The sequence below is a fragment of the Anomalospiza imberbis genome, unplaced genomic scaffold, assembly GCF_031753505.1.
Source record: "Anomalospiza imberbis isolate Cuckoo-Finch-1a 21T00152 unplaced genomic scaffold, ASM3175350v1 scaffold_280, whole genome shotgun sequence".
Classification (NCBI taxonomy): Eukaryota; Metazoa; Chordata; class Aves; order Passeriformes; family Viduidae; genus Anomalospiza; species Anomalospiza imberbis.
The window spans coordinates 53,482-70,272 of record NW_027099905.1 but is presented as its reverse complement, the minus strand read 5'-3'; the positions used below and the strand labels follow the sequence as shown (position 1 = coordinate 70,272).

Here is a 16,791-nt window from a genome sequence, read left to right as displayed (position 1 = left end):
GTCTGCCTTTCGAGGGCGAACCCGTCCCCGCTCTTTCTCCTCCCCACCTTGCCTTGCCTCCGCCCTGTGCCCCTGGGGCTGCTCTTGGCCAGGCAGCCTCAGTGGGAGCCAGCACTGGCTGCAGCCCCAGCGGGCCCCCCAGGACAAGGCCCAGCAATGAAGAGGCCAATGAAAGCCCTGGGCAGCAGCAGAACCCTCAGCAGAGCTCTTTGGACAACCACGGACCGGCCACAACTCCACTGCAGCCTGACTGGGAACGTTCCCTGTCTACATTAGGCTTTCAAAAGAAACTATTTGAAAGAATGATGAACAAAACACCCACCATTTTCTCTTCCAGCAACACCAGATTCCAACACAGCATAAAATAAAGACCAGCTCCAAAAGAAACAGGCCTGCCGTTAACCCTAGCCAGCAGCCTGTTCCCTTACAGACACCCGTTCTGATGTCCTTCTGGGAATCGGGAACCCGTGTTGTGGTGCCGGCTGCATCTGTGGGAGCAATGGAGAGCGTGAGCCCGCGCTGTGCTGCAGTGCTGAGCTGGCAGCATGGTGGATACGGCCAGGACGTTCTCTGCTTCCCCCAGAGCTGGGGCCTGCAGGCACCTTGCCGCCCCTCGGCACAGGCTGTGCCACCCAGCAAAGCCCAGCCGGCCGGGAGGAGAGCCCGGGGCCAGCGCAGCTGCTTGGGCAGTCGCTGCTTGGAGGGACCCGGGGCAAACCCATCCCTGAGCAGCCCCTGCCAGCCCTGGCCCTCCCTGCCCCGTGACAGCTCCCCCAGCCCCAGGGGACAGAGTCAGGCCCTGTCAGGAGCCAGTGCAGCCCCTGCCCAGTCAGGAGCCAGGGCTGGCTCTGGCCCTGGGCTCGCAGCAGGGCTCCCGCTCGGGGCTGCTCCTGTGCCTTGGGCCTCTGGGCGCTCAGGGCCAGCTGCGGGAGCAGCTGCCGCGGGAGGGGCGTTGGTGCCCGAGTCCCGATTCCCCGGGGCTGGGAACGAGCTCCAGAGGCCTCGAAGCCGAGGCGCCTCCAGCTTTGGCTGCTGCCGGGCTGTGCAAGGGCAGGGCCTGGGGGAAGAGCTGCTGCCACACAGCCCCGCTGAGGGCTGAGCCCGGCTGAGCCCGGCACAGCAATTACCTCCTGTGCCTGTGCCCGTGCCTGTGTCTGTGCCTGGCATCGCCTTCCTTCCTCCAGCAGAGGTGGGCACTGAGCCACTGCTTCCTCCGGGATGCGCCTCCTTCTGCAGAGATGTTGTGTGCATCACTTGAGAAAGGAAAAAGGACAGCAGGATCAGATGGAACCATCCACCATTCAGGGAGGGGGCATCTTCAGGAGGCAAAGCTTTTCAAAGTCATGGTTAAGGATCAGAAAAACATCGGGGTTTTTGAGACTGGGCCAGTACCCTCCCACCTCCAAACAGCTGCTGTGCCTGAGCAGAACTCCTGAGGGGATGGCGCAGGGCGAGGGCACACACGTGCATGGTTCTGTCCTGGCACCTGCAGCCGAGCTTTGGGCTCTGAGCTGGCAGCTCTCCCAGGGGGAAAGGCCTTGACCTACCCTCACCATCTCCCAGAGGCTCAGTCCTGAATGTGGGTTGGGAAGCCAGATCACTTTTAGCAACAGGTTCAGCTGCAAAGAAAGGCAGGACAGAACAGCTCCTGTGACTCTGCTGAAGATTCTCCTTCAGGCCAGAGTGGCAGTGAGTGCCCCTGGGTGATTGGTGCCCTCCAAGGCACTCCCTCAGCTCTGCCTTCCACTCAGCAGCAGGGGCAGGGGGACCATGTGCCTGCGGTGGCCCCACACTGGGATGGAAGGAGCCCCTTGCAGGGCAGTCAGGGGAGAAAGGACTCCCTGGAGCTGCCAGCAGCTCTAAACCCAGCCCCAGCCTGGGCCAGGGCTTGGCAGCAGCAGCAGGAGCAGCTCAGGCTCCCTGGGGCCAGCAAAGGAGCTGCGAAAGGCACAGCCCCGGGGAACAGCCCTGGGCCTGGCCCCTTCCCTCTCTGCTCTTCTCTGTGGCTGCACAGAGCACACGGAAGCACACACTGGCATTGCACACGGGAGGAAGTTGGACAGCTAAATGCTCCTTCCTCCCACTGACAGCGATCCTGTGGGATCCCTCAGGGCTTGAGAAGGGAGCCGGGCAAATTTTCCTGAATCCATCTGCCCTGAGAGTGCCTTAAGGGAAAGGGCAAATGTGTGAGCTCTGGCCTCCTTGTCTCTGCTTATTCTGACAAGATGGTACATTGAGAACTTGCCTCCAGCATTTCCCAAGAGTCTCAAGCCATAATCCAGCAGGGCTTCCAGATAATCCGTGTCCTGATCCCAGTCTAGAAGGGAGCAAAGATCAGAGCCATTTCCATGGTGTGTTGGGATCCCCTACTCACTCACAGAACTGGGCACTGCAAGGGGGTCAGATAAGTCTGTGGGAGCCAGATGAGAATGGAGATGGCCAAAACTGCACAGGGGCCTGGGGAGCTCAGGGCTGGCTGCTGGTCAACCCCCATCCTCTTTGCAGGCCCAGTGCAGCATCCCTGGAGAGGAAACTGGAGCAGCCCACGGCCCATGGGGATTCTCTCACTTGTACAAAGGAAACTTTCTTTTAATCCCTTGGGAAAACTGCAGCAGGCAGTGCCGCAAATATCCCTCCCCAACGCCCTCCCTCCCTCCCTCCCTCCTGTCCTACCAACCACCCGCCCTCCTTCTGCTGGCACACCTGCCCCAGCCCAAGGGCACATAGCCAGGCCCTCTCAGGACACACTGGAGCCGTGCTCTCGCCCTCTGCCCTTTCCCCACCATGGGCACCCCGTGCAGTCTCTCCCAGGTTTAGGGACGTGTCTGCCACGGAGGGACCCCAGCAGGACTGCTCAGTACCCGAGTGCCCTGAGCATAACAATTCCTCTGGGCTGTGCCGGTCTTGTCCGGGCTGTGCCCGCACTGCCAAGCAGCAGAGAGGGCAGCTCAAGCCTCAGCAGGGCTCAGCAGGCCCAGAGGCACAGCAATTACCTCCTGTGCCTGTGCCTGGCATCGCCTCCCTTCCTGCAGCAGAGGCTGCCAATGAGCCACTGCTTCCTCCGGGAAACTCAGCCTTCAGCACAGCCTCTCCATCCACTTCTGCAGAAAGGAAGAGGGACAGCTGGATCAGGTGGGACTGCTGCCCATTGTGGAGGTGGCATCTTCAGGAGGCAATGCTTGTGAAAGGCAAGCATGGTTAAGGATCAGGAAATCCCTATAAAATTTCTGGGTAGGCTACGACCCACTCCCTCCTCCAAACCACTGCTCCTCCTAATCTGCCTGGGGACTGGGAAATTGCAGGGGATCTCAGGGAGTGCATGGTCCATGCTGCAGTTTGCGCTCCCTGTCAGCTGGTGCCAAATGCCTTCCTGCAGAGGCTGGGGAGAAGCTGCAGCCAGGCCAGGCTGGCAAACAGCCCTGCAGGCCGTGAAAGCAGCAGCAGGGCAGCCAGGCTGCCCTGGATCCCTTCCCGCTGTGCCGGGCACGGCGTGTCCAGATGTGCAGGGAAAGGCCCCGGCTGCTGAGTCCCAGGGGAAGGCTGAGGAAAATGCTCTCACCATTTCCTCCCTGCAGCAATCCTTTCAGCATTTGCCTCATGTATTCGGATGGCCCATGGGGTTTCTTGTGTCCTGTAGCTTTGTTCTTTCCCATCGGAGGACCTTCAAGCAACATAGTTCCGTTTCCCAGGAATGGATCCCACAAAATCATTGTTTAGCCTGTGGGGTCAGCAGGGACACGCTACTCACCCCTGCGACGGGAGCTGGGCTTGCGTGCAACATCCACCAAAGGACCTGGGAAAGTCCTCCCTGCAGACACACCTGTAACTCAACAGCCACAGAAGCTCCTGTCATCTCTGCAGATCTGCACCGGCAGCACGGAGCCGCAGGAGAACTCGTGAGGGGATGGCGCAGGGCGAGGGCACACACGTGCATGGTTCTGTCCTGGCACCTGCAGCCATGGCCCCCTGGCCGAGCTTTGGGCTCTGAGCTGGCGGCTCTCCCAGGGGGAAAGGCCTTGACCTACCCTCACCACCTCCCAGAGGCTCAGTAATGGCTATGGGTTGGGAAGCTGGACCACCTTCACCAACAGCTTCAGCTGCAAAGAAAGGCAGGACAGAACAGCTCCCGTGGCGCTGTTGGAGATCCTCAGGCTGCACCAAGGCTCAGCCCCGGGGCACAGCCCTGGGCCCGGCCTTTTCCCTCTCTGCTCTTCTCCGTGGCTGCACAGAGCTCATGGAAGCACACACAGGCAATGCATACGGGAGGAAGGTGGACAGCTAAATGCTCCTTCCTCCCACTGACAGCGATCCTGTGGGATCACTCAGGGCTCCAGAAAGGAGCAGGCCAAGGCTTCCAGAATCCTTCAACCCTGACTTAACCCTAATGAAAATGGCAGATGAGTGAACTCTTGCCTCCTTGACTCTGATTATTCTGTCAGTAAAAAGGGAAATTCAGAACTTCCCTCCAGCATTCTCCATGACCTTTAAAGTGCCATTCACCAGCAGTTGTAAATAATTCAATTCGCGATCCAAATCTAGAGGGAAGCAGCGACCAGACCCATTTCCATGGTGTGCTGGGATCCCCTTCTGCATTAGGGAACTGGGCACTGCAAGGGGGTCAGGTAAGGCTAAGGGATCCAGATTTGAATGGACATGCGCAAAGCTGCACAGGGGCTTGGGAAGCTCTGGGCTGGCTCCTGATCACTCCCCACCCTCTTTCCCTGCCCTGTGTGACATTTCTGGAGAGGAAAATGGGGCTGCCCAGGGTCCCAAGGGTTTCTCTACCTCCCACAGCAGAAACCCTCCCTAAAGCCCAGGGGCAAATCATCCCCCAGCGCTTCCCGGGGAGCAGGGAGCGCTGTCCCGGGAAAGAGGAACCAGGCTGCCGGCTCACCTGCTCCCCGCGCTTGCAGCGGAGCAGCCTGGGCAGCCCTGGCAGGCAGGGCCACGGCCAGGAGGAGCAGGAGGAAGAGGCGCAGAGCAAGGGCCATGGTGCCTTGCCCTCTGCCAGTCCCGCAGCTCTTGCTACCACCGCTGTCCTGACACCGCTGTCCCAGTGTCAGCACCACTGCTGCCAGCGCCGCTGCTGCCGCAACAGTTGTGCTCAAGGACTGACTGCTCGGTCGTTGTGGTGCTGTGCAACCACGGGGCTCTGGCACCTCTGTGACCTCAGAGCCTGCTGTGACCTCAAGGCTGCGGCTGGATTTAGTGGAAGTGGATCTCAAGAGGTGCCCTTCCAGGGAGGAGAGTATGTCCCTCCCGGAAGCTCTGTGCAATATAGATTTTTTCACAAGAACTGCATTCTACAGCATTGAATAAATGAGACATTTTGTGGTTCTACATGCAACAGCAATGTCAAGTCCAAAATTCAACTCATGTGGGTGATTCCCACTATTGCAGGCAGTAGCAGCCCTGCCACGCTGACACTGAGTCTGCGCTGTGGGCTGTCCTGATCTTTGGTCTGTATTGAAAAAGTGAAGGACTTGATGCCGTAGCTTACAAAAATAATGCAACACAAGCCATCAGGGTAGCTGCATGCTTTTTGGTGGCACCCAAATCCACTGCACATCTTATGGGTGTCCTCAGCCACCCTAAAATCCCCCTTTGTGCCTCACAAGAGACCCCCAACCCCTGCTCAATTTGCAGGTGTCCCTCGCCCTCTGCACACCTTTGGCGGTACCTCAAATTCCCTGCACAACTTTTGGGTGTCCCCAGCCCCCTGCACAGCACAGAGGTGACCCAAAGCCCCGGCATGCCTTTTGAGGGATCCAAACATGACAGTCAGGGAGCGGCAACAGGGCTGAGCCATCTCCTGTGTGTGTGCGTTCACCATGTGTCCCTGGGTGAACAGATGAGGCCTGGGGGGCAAATCCCCACTCTGCTCGTAAGAGATCCGGGGGTGCCGCCGGCCCAGTCTCTGTCAGGCTCTGAGCTCATCTCTCAGGCTATGAAGGACTTCCTTCTGAGTCCAGCCTCATTCCATTTTTCTCAAGGCAAGCACGTACTGATGGCTTCCGGCTTTTCCTGGACATGCCACTGGAGGAGTGTCAGGCAATGCTCTTTTCTGACCCAGAGATGGGGTAACTGAGGGGCGTTTTAAAACCTTATATTCCATTTTCAGTCTCATGAGAAGAGTGAAACATTGCAGATGTTATGATTCACACTATCACACCCAGAAGCTGACTCGTTCTTAATTACAAAAGACTATAAGCATTTCTTGGCCTATCAGCTTTTTGCCACGCCATGCTGTAGATGCCTTAAAGCCAGTCATCTAAAACTACCCCTTGTGGGTCCAAATACAATGCATCTTTCATAGTTCTATTTCTCTAAAGCATCTAGTCTTATTTGTAAGGCCATTTATTGAAAGTTTTTTCTAGCTCTATTTCTCTCTTAACAATCTCTATGTCCTATTCCATGGCATTTCTAAGTCAGCATTTCTTACCTCAGAGTTTGTATATAGATGCATAGAGTGTGGGCCTTCTGTCAGGCCCTGAGAACTTTCTACAAATCCATTTCCCACATTTCCTCCTCTCTCTTGGAAGGAAAAAAACTTCTTTGGTGGTCTTGTTCATCATTTGTTGTACACAGTGAAGTACATAAGGCACTAGCACTAACATTGGTATGACAATAATCACAATGCATGTAAACTTACGTGGTAAAGCACTTTCAGCTAAGGGGTCAAACTCTACCCTTCCAACAAGTCGTCTAACTATGATCTAGCATTTATTTTAATTTGATTTGTCAAATCTCTCAGTTTCTGAAGTTGTTTGTGGATGGACACTGAATGGTCAGATAAGTTTATATACCACAGTCTTTCAAAATCTTCACAACTATGTCTATATGCTCGTACAAGAAAATTGATGGTGGTTCTGTTTTGTAAGGTTGTATGTTTGACAGCACTAACATCTGTCATGATGTCACTAATTGTAATGGAAGTAAGTACTGACTTCTTGACTAACGCCCTAATTGGTAGAATAGTTGTAATGCTTTACTTGAGGCAATTTGAGGTAGAAATAAAGCTGCTGTAATTCGTTTTGCAGGGCCCCAGGGACTGAAATTGTTATTACAGTTTTCTTTATAATGATGGGTAAATCTTTTTTTTTCTATGTTTTCTCTTGATAATTTTTTGCCATTAGGTAGGTGCAATTTCAGTGAGCTGTCTGATGCTACATGGGTACGTGGGCTGCCTTTAACTTTTCAGGGAATGCCCTGTTAGGCTCGATTTCTATAAATGAGCCAATGTCTTTTTGGCAGTTGCTGTGGGGACTCATACCCTTAGAGGGCACTGGGGTAGTGCAATTGCACCACAAACTTGAGCTGCTGTGTATCCAGGATGATGGGGCGTAACACTTAATTGTGGATCTCCCTGGTACTGAAACTCAGCACAAAATTCTATTGCTAAAGAAGCAAGAACTTCGAATACTTGAGGTTCAGGGGGTGCTTTAAGAAGATCAGGGGCCTAAGGATGTTAATTGATTATGTGCTTTGTCGCGTTGGTAGCTTCACATTAATATTTGTCACAATCAGCTACTGGCCACTCTTAACTGGTATCGGTACACTGACTAAACGGGTCGCAAAGGGTTTGTCTGGATTCCAATTGGTCAGACGTGGTGTCTGAGCCTGCTGACTTGGCTAAAGCAACCTAAACATTCATTTTTAGCTGATCTACAGACATAGCTGCACTGTAAAAGTAAGTAAGTAAAACAAATAAGTGCCAGTATATCATTTGATCAAACTCTATGTTCTTGTTCAGCTGCTTTTTGGTAAAAGCTTTCTCATATGGTTCTCACACAAATCTTTTAGCATTTGTTTAGGGACTGGCTAACTCTAAGGCTCTAAACTGACCCTCTAACAGTCAATTTTTACAAATTTGGATATAGTTGAATTCTTTTCAACACGACGCACACCACGCTTTTGCCAAAAGAGCTCTGTGATGTTAACAATTTTCACAGTCCAAGCATCCACATAAAACTCAAGATTTGTAGTTTTTGTGTGTTGAACAGGGAATGTCTGGCATGAACCACAGTCTCTGTGCGGCTCACGTCGGTGTGCTCGTTTCCCTGCTCGTGGAATTGTCGGTGAGCTCTTGTGTGTGATATGGTTTCACGTTTCTTGCTGGGACCCACTTAGGTCCGGCACCTGTGGAAACACAAGCATAGCCTTTGCCCCAGGTTGCTAGTGGCAATGGTCCTTCAATTTGTCCTGTCTCAGGGTTTCTGATTAAAACTGGAGGATATTCTTCCAATTTTGCCTGTGTGCTATTTGAAAAGTGCCTAAAAACTGGAGGATTAGGTTCTGCAAATGAGCTATTCAAAAAATGGAAGCCATATAAAGCTTTGCTCAACCTCATCTGAGGTGTTGCTTGGGCCTCTCCCCCCTTCTGTTGATCTCGAGTGCAATTTAGTGTGTGGTATCTTTAGTGTGTGGCACAGAGATGCAGGATGACAGGTCCAGTTCTCCCAGACTGAGGTGTTTGGCCGTTCCTGTGAAGCTGCAGAGGGACGCCGTTTGAGAGAGGAGGAGGCTGAGGCCCCAGTTGCAGCTGGAACACAGAGACCCTCCTGCACAGCAGGAGATTCCCGCTGTGCTCAAAGTTTGCCTCTGAAGACTGAGAGGTGAGCTTGTCAGAAATCCCGGAAAATAACTGAGAAAAGGTTTTAAGTTGGTTGCTGCCACAAGGTACAAATCTCCAGTGGGAAATGAGCCTCTCCAGTATGCTGGGTGTCTTGGGATGAATTAGTTCTTCTAAGAGTAAAGATGACCAATTAAATGTAATTTTAGTCTTTATTCTAGAAGTTTAAAAGTGTTCTAAATTATTCTGAATTCTAAATCTACTTTGAAGAATACTGAGCTTCTGTGGAATAAAGGAAGAACTATTTGAGGATTTTTTTCCACAAAAAAATATTTCTGAATATTTCTAAAAATTTCTAATGTGTAAAAATGAAAAACAAGGACAAAATTGGGTCCCTATTTCTCAGGAGCCCCATGTGGGGCTGCTGCCTGCCCACCCCGGCCGTGCCCAGACAAGCAGCTCTGCCAGTGCTGGTGGCAGCACACAGACACCTGAGCTGAAGCACAAAGACGTTGCTGGACTCAGGCCCTTCCCTGTCAGGAGGGCTGCGCCTCCTGTCCTGGCTGGTGAACAGGGCCAGCGCAATCGGGGACAGAGGGTCTTGTTCTGGGTGGTGGTGGTGGCAGCATGTCCTGAGCAATAATAATACACATGTGGCAGGGACAATGGACACGTGCTTCGAGATGCAGGATGACAGGTACAGTTCTCCCAGACTGAGGTGTTTGGCCGGTCTTGTGAAGCTGCAGAGGCGCTCCTGTGCAGAGAGGAGCGGCTGAGGCCCCCGGCTGCCAGCGGCACACTGGGACCCTCCTGCACAGCAGGGCCCAGAGCTGGCAAGGCTCCCCAGCACGGCTGGAGCGGCTGGCACAGCTTGGCCCAGCTGGACAGCTGCCCCTCAAGGCCCCGGCGAGCAGGGGACGGCTCTGGGCAGGCTCCGCGGCCAGGAGCGGGCCCCAGAGCGCGTCTGCCTTTCGAGGGCGATCTCGTCCCCGCTCTTTCTCCTCCCCACCTTGCCTTGCCTCTGCCCTGTGCCCCTGGGGCTGCTCTTGGCCAGAATTAATAATCCGTGATTGTTCTGTCAGGAAAGGGACATGGAGAAGTTGCTCCAGCATGCACCATGATCTTCACACTGTGACTGGCCAGCACTTTCAGTCAATCCATATCTCGATCCCAGTGTAGACGGGAGCGCAGTCCAGAACCATTTTCATGCTGTGCTGGGTTCCCGGCGTGCTTTAGGGAACTGGGCAATGCAAGGAGCTCCTTCGTCAGTGCGAGAAGGCACGGCCTGACTTGTAGCCTCCTGTGCCCCAGAGAACCGCCGTGGCTGTAAAGGTGTTTGGCTGCAGCACAAGGCCAGGGCGTAGCGAGGCCCTTGTCGTGCCCCCGGCGTTGCTCAGCAGCCCCATCGGAGCCCGGGGCCGCGGCCATTCACCGCCGGGGCCGGAGCTGGCCCGACAAGGGTGCGGTGGATACTGGAAACCCCGCCCGGCCCCCAAGGATGGGCTCCGGTCGCCCGCTGGACCCGCAGGCTGGGCCCAAGGCTTTGCAGGAAGCTTCCTGCTGACTTTGCAGCACCTCGACCGGGAGTGTCCCTTTGCTGTGCTGAGAAAACTGGAAAACCCCCTCAAGTTTAACCCCGGTGCACACCTCCTGAGGGATCCCTGCACACCAAAGCAGAGACCCCAAAAGAGCCCTGTGTGCCTCACGAGGAATCCGTGCACACCAATGCAGAAACCCCAAGCCAGCCTTGTGTGCCTCACAAAAGAACCCAGCCTCCTGCCCACCTTCGGAAGGACTCAGCTCCTCTCCAGGCCTTGACGGCAAGCACTAACCCGCCACGTTAATGACGAGGAACTCAAGGCCCTGCCAGCCTTACAGAAGTCTCCAGTCACCTGTATGCCACAGCAGAGATCCCAAATCGCCTAAGAACCTCATGAGGAACCCCTGCCACGTGCACTGCTTACAAAGGACCCAAAGCCCCGCATGTCTTACTGCAAAACCCTGCACCCACAACACCCCCCGCCACCTCGTGGGCCCCATGACGGAGCCCGGTCGTCTGCCAGCCTTACAGGGGTCCCCCCATCACCTGCATGCCATAGAAAAGCCAGGCCTGCCATTAACCCTAGCCAGCAGCGTGTTCCCTGACAGAAACCAATTCCCTCCTGGGCATCCCCCAGTGTTGTGGGGCCGGCAGCATCTGTGGGAGCAGTGGGGAGCGTGAGCCCGCGCTGTGCTGCGCTGCTGAGCTGGCAGCACGGTGGATACGGCCAGGACGTTCTCTGCTTCCCCCAGAGCTGGGGCCTGCAGGCACCTTGCCGGCCCTCGGCACAGGCTGTGCCACCCAGCAAAGCCCAGCCGGCCGGGAGGAGAGCCCGGGGCCAGCAGGAAGCTGAGAGAAGCCCCTGCTCTAGAACTGAGGCAGTTGTTGCAGAAGCAGAGATGGTGACTTGAAGAGATTCCCACTGTGCTCAAAGTTTGCCTCTGAAGACTAAGAGCTGAGCTTGTCAGAAATCTCAGGAAATATCTGGGAAAAGGTTTTAGATAGTTTGGTTGTGGCTAGGTAAAAAAGCTCCCATGGGAAAAGAGCCTCTGCAGCAGGCTTGGTGTCTTGGGGTGCCTTAGTTCTTCCCAGTGTAAAGATTACCAATTAAATGCAATTTTAATTTTTTATTGTCTAAGTGGAGCCGATTTTCCAGAACTGTAACACTACTTTCAAAAATATGAAGGTGTTGTGGAAAAAGGGAAGAAACATTTGGGGATTTCTCTCTTCAAAAAATATTTCCAAATATTTCTAAAAATGAAAAGCAAAGACAAAATGGGGTCTCTTTTTCAAGATTCTAAAACTACCTTGTAAAATCCTTAACTACTATAGTAATCAGAAGGAATATTTGGGGCGTCTCTCTGCAGAAAATATATTTTGAAATATTTCTAAAAATTTCTAATTTCCAAAAATGAAAAACAAAGACAAAATGGGGTTGCTTTCTCTCAGGAGCCCCATGCTGCTGCCTGCCCCATGGGCTGCCCCAGCCCCTCGGGGCCCCGCTGCTGCTCACAGCAGCCTCTGCCTGGCTCCTGCCTGCCCTCACCGTGGGCATCCACGGCTGCTCGTGGGCATGGTGCTCAGCCAGGGCTGGTGCCGGCTGGGCTTTGCTGGTGGTACCACCCGGGCACTGGGGTGACAGCCCCATCTCCTTATTGCAACAGAAGAAGGGGCCATCACCCACCCCGGCAGGGGCGGGGGGTTACCTTCAGTGGTGTTTAGAGGGCAGGGCCAGGGGGCTCAGGGGCAGAGGAAGGGCCATGTTGGTCTCAACAAGGCTGGAGGGTGCTGGGCTGACACTGGGATTTCTAAAACCACTTGGGCATGGGCTGGCATGGGACAGAGGGAGATCAAAAACAGATGGCTGCAGCTTGGGGATACCCATGTGTCGCTCCCAGGCTGCGGCCACAGAGACGGGATGGCACCGGCTAGCAGGTCCCTTTGGGGGCCGGGGAGAACCACGAGAGTGGCCACTCCAGAGTCTCAGATGTGAGCGGCTGGTAGGGGTGTGGGCAGCTGCGTGGGGGAAGCTGCCAGGGTGAACGAGGAGGATCCCGAAACAAAGAAACGAGGAGGAGGACACTTGTGTGACCTGCCAAGGAAACTTTATTCCTGACGGGGGTCAGGGGCAAGTGCCAACTGAAACAATACTCTGTAACAACTCATAAAGGGTGCAGGCGTGTAAAGGAGTGCTCTGGGAACAACCAGGGGGGGAAATCTTGGGGAGGAGTGTGGGACAGACAGCAACCAATGGGGACTAAACAAGGGAGGGACAAGGTCTCAGGGACAAATCATCTGTGGGGTAGAGGGTAACTGACAGGCAACATTCTGGGAAAACTGGGTGGGGGGATAAAGACTGACAAGGCGGCTGGGCTCTGCCACTCAGACTGGCATCGCTCTATGAGGATAACTGGGGAGGAGCAGCAGATTGGCAGGCGGAGGGACAGGCAAGTGGAGGGAAACCTTGGGGTAAACAACTTGGGAGATACCAGCTGTGAGGGACAGAAATAGGGGTACATGGAACGAACCAACTGAACTGACTAACATTAGATAACTAACTAAGCAATTGCAAAACCACATAAGACATTGTCCTGCTTTAGGACAAATTAGGGAGAAATCTCCAAAGGAGCCCCTTAAAGGAAACAAACCTCCACAACTCCTCCCCCCCACCACCGGGTTCGGGAGGAATTTCCTCGGAGGAAAAGTGGAAAAAACTTGTTTATTAAGCAAGAACAAAAAAAACCACTCCCCAGCACAAGAAAAGCAGCTTGAGATGACAACAAACGTTTTCACCAGTCCGAGAGAGGCCGAACGGCTTGGGCAGTCTGCTGAGGAGGGTGCTGAGCTCTGTAATGCAGACTCCGGAGGAGGTCCTTGACGTTCCCGAATCAAGGTCCCAAGCAGGTCCGATGTCTTCAGGGAAGGGGAGGAAGGAAGGAAGGAAGGGAAAAACAAAAACAGAAAAATGGCAAAATAAGGCAAGCAAAGAAAAAACAAAACAAAACAAAACAAAAAAAAAAAAAAAAAAAAAAAAAAAGACAGCAAAGCAAGCAAAGCAAGCCTAAAGCTAGCAGCAGCAAGCCAGAGCAAGCAGCCGGGGGAGGGACACGGCTATAGACAAAACAAACTGAGAGCACGGGAACAGGAATACACGGTTGGGATACAAAGCATGAAAATGTCCTGTCACCCCAGGACAGACACGAACACATAAACCATGAAAACACTGACTAGTACACCTATGGGGAGAGAACTGGCAGAGGGATCTACAGGGTCACAGCAGGTTTCCTCATAGACGGATGTTCTGGGCTCCTCTTCTCAGAACACTTGAAAGGGCTGACCAGGCCCTTATTACTGCTGGAGGTGCTGCTCAGGCTGTCTGGAGGGAGGTGCAGCCACCGTCTTCCATCTCCTGTCCAGAGGGGTGACTGTGGAAAGAGAGGAGCGGCTGAGGCCCCCGGCTGCCAGTGGCACACTGGGACCCTCCTGCACAGCAGGGCCCAGAGCTGGCAAGGCTCCCCAGCACGGCTGGAGCGGCTGGCACAGCTTGGCCCAGCTGGACAGCTGCCCCTCAAGGCCCCGGCGAGCAGGGGACGGCTCTGGGCAGGCTCCCTGGCCAGGAGCGGGCCCCAGAGCGCGTCTGCCTTTCAAGGGCAATCTCGTCCCCGCTCTTTCTCCTCCCCACCTTGCCTTGCCTCCGCCCTGTGCCCCTGGGGCTGCTCTTGGCCAGGCAGCCTCAGTGGGAGCCAGCACTGGCTGCAGCCCCAGCGGGCCCCCCAGGACGAGGCCCAGCAATGAAGAGGCCAATGAAAGCCCTGGGCAGCAGCAGAACCCTCAGCAGAGCTCTTTGGACAACCACGGACCGGCCACAACTCCACTGCAGCCTCACTGGAAATGTTTCCCATCTATATTAGCCTTTTAAAAGAAGCTGTTTGAGGGAGAGGTGATATAAACACTCACCATTTTCTCTTCCAGCAACACCAGATTCCAACACAGCATAAAATAAAGACCAGCTCCAAAAAAAGCAGACCTGCCATTAACTGTAGCAAACAGTGTGTTTCCCAATAGCAGCCATGTCTGAGGCCATTCTGGGAATCGGGAACCCGTGTTGTGGTGCCGGCTGCATCTGTGGGAGCAATGGGGAGCGTGAGCCCGCGCTGTGCTGCAGTGCTGAGCTGGCAGCACGGTGGATACGGCCAGGACGTCCTCTGCTTCCCCCAGAGCTGGGGCCTGCAGGCACCTTGCCGCCCCTCGGCACAGGCTGTGCCACCCAGCAAAGCCCAGCCGGCCGGGAGGAGAGCCCGGGGCCAGCGCAGCTGCTTGGGCAGTTGCTGCTTGGAGGGACACGGGCCAAACCCATCCCTGAGCAGCCCCTGCCAGCCCTGGCCCTCCCTGCCCCGTGACAGCTCCCCCAGCCCAAGGGGACAGAGTCAGGCCCTGTCAGGAGCCAGTGCAGCCCCTGCCCAGTCAGGAGCCAGGGCTGGCTCTGGCCCTGAGCTCGCAGCAGGGCTCCCGCTCGGGGCTGCTCCTGTGCCTTGGGCCTCTGGGCGCTCAGGGCCAGCTGCGGGAGCAGCTGCCGCGGGAGGGGCATTGGTGCCCGAGTCCCGATTCCCCTGGGCTGGGAACGAGCTCCAGAGGCCTCAAAGCCGAGGTGCCTCCAGCTTTGGCTGCTGCCGGGCCGTGCAAGGGCAGGGCCTGGGGGAAGAGCTGCTGCCACACAGCCCCGCTGAGGGCTGAGCCCGGCTGAGCCCGGCACAGCAATTACCTCCTGTGCCTGTGCCCGTGCCTGGCAGCGCCTTCCTTCCTCCAGCAGAGGTGGGCACTGAGCCACTGCTTCCTCCGGGATGCGCCTCCTTCTGCAGAGATGTTGTGTCCATCACTTGAGAAAGGAAAAAGGACAGCAGGATCAGATGGAACCATCCACCATTCAGGGAGGGGGCATCTTCAGGAGGCAAAGCTTTTCAAAGTCATGGTTAAGGATCAGAAAAACATCGGGGTTTTTGAGACTGGGCCAGTACCCTCCCACCTCCAAACAGCTGCTGTGCCTGAGCAGAACTCCTGAGGGGATGGCGCAGGGCGAGGGCACACACGTGCATGGTTCTGTCCTGGCACCTGCAGCCCAGCTTTGGGCTCTGAGCTGGCAGCTCTCCCAGGGGGAAAGGCCTTGACCTACCCTCTCCATCTCCCAGAGGCTCAATCCTGAACGTGGGTTGGGAAGCCAGATCACTTTCACCAACAGGGGTATCTGCAAAGAAAGGCAGGACAGAACAGCTCCCGTGGCCATGTAGGAGATCCTCAGGCTGCACCAAGGCTCAGCCCTGGGGCACAGCCCTGGGCCCGGCCCCTTCCCTCTCTGCTCTTCTCCGTGGCTGCACAGAGCACATGGAAGCACACACTGGCATTGAACACGGGTGGAAGATGAACAGCTAAATGCTCCTTCCTCCCACTGAAAGCGATCCTGTGGGATCACTCAGGGCTTAAGAAGGGAGCAGGGCACATTTTCCCAGTCTCAACAACCTTCAGACCGTTAAGGTAAATGGTACATGAGTGAGGTCTTGCCACACTGACACTGATTATTCTCTCAGGAAAAGGACATTGAGAACTTGCCTGCAGAATTTTCCATGGATTTCACACTGTCTTTTGCTAGGCCTCCCAGATAAGCCATGTCACGATCCCAATCTAGAGAGGAGCAGAGATCAGAACCATTTCCATGGTGTGCTGGAGTCCCCCTCTGCCTCAGGGAAATGGGCACTGCGAGGGGGTCGGGTAAGGCCATGGGAGCCAGATGTGAATGGCCATGGCCAAAGATGCACAGGGGCCTGGGGAGCTCTGGACTGGCTCCTGGCAACTCTCCACCCTCTTTGCAGGCCCTGTGCCACATCCCTGGAGGAGTGGCTGGACCTGCCCGGGGCCCATGGTGGTTCTGTCCCTCCCACAGAGGAAACCGTCACTAAATCCCTGAGGTAATCTGCAGCAGGCAGGGCCACAACTCTCCCTTCTTGCCTATCTCTGCTCGGTCAGCTCAGGCAGGCCAAGGAACAGTCAGACCCTCTCACACAGGTCAGGGCCTTGGGGAAGAGCTTCTGCCACACAGCCTCACCAAGGGCTGAGCCCAGCACAGCAATTACCTCCCGTGACTGTGCCCATGCCTGGAATCGCCTCCCTCCCTTCAGGAAATGCTGCCTTCCATAAAGCCTCTCTGTCCATCCCTTGAGAAAGGAAGAGGCACAGCTGGATCAGATGGAGCCATTACACATCGGGAAGGTGGAAACTTCAGGAGGCAATACTTGTCAAAGACATGGATAAGAATCAGGATAAGGCCCGGGCACTTGGGGCTGTGACAGGGCTCTCTCTTTTCCAAACCACCACCCCTCCTGATCTTCCTGGGGACTGGGAAATTGCAGGGGATCTCAGGGAGTGCATGGCCCATGGTGCAGTTTGGGCTCCCTGTCATCTGGTGCCAAATGCCTTCCTGCAGAGGCTGGGGAGAAGCTGCAGCCAGGCCAGGCTGGCAAACAGCCTTGCAGGCCGTGAAAGCAGCAGCAGGGCAGCCAGGCTGCCCTGGATCCCTTCCCGCTGTGCCGGGCACTGCGTGTCCAGATGTGCAGGGAAAGCCCCCGGCTGCTGAGTCCCAGGGAAAGGCCCAGGGACCTAGACACACCTTGTCCTTTCCGCAGTTCCT

At 55.3% G+C, this 16,791-nt stretch overlaps 1 long non-coding RNA gene across 2 annotated transcripts; it reads right to left on the bottom strand.

Moving 5' to 3' along the window:
* Nucleotides 1-2,682: 2,682 nt before the first annotated feature.
* On the bottom strand, nt 2,683-15,525 carry LOC137466553 (uncharacterized). Of its 2 annotated transcripts, none has more exons than XR_010995206.1 (4): nt 15,283-15,525; nt 3,749-3,820; nt 3,560-3,661; nt 2,683-3,101 (listed from the first exon to the last, which is right to left on the bottom strand). It is a non-coding gene; the product is annotated as an uncharacterized lncRNA (long non-coding RNA). The 2 variants fall into 2 exon arrangements; XR_010995207.1 differs by having other exon boundaries at nt 2,683-3,098; nt 15,283-15,524.
* Nucleotides 15,526-16,791: the final 1,266 nt, after the last annotated feature.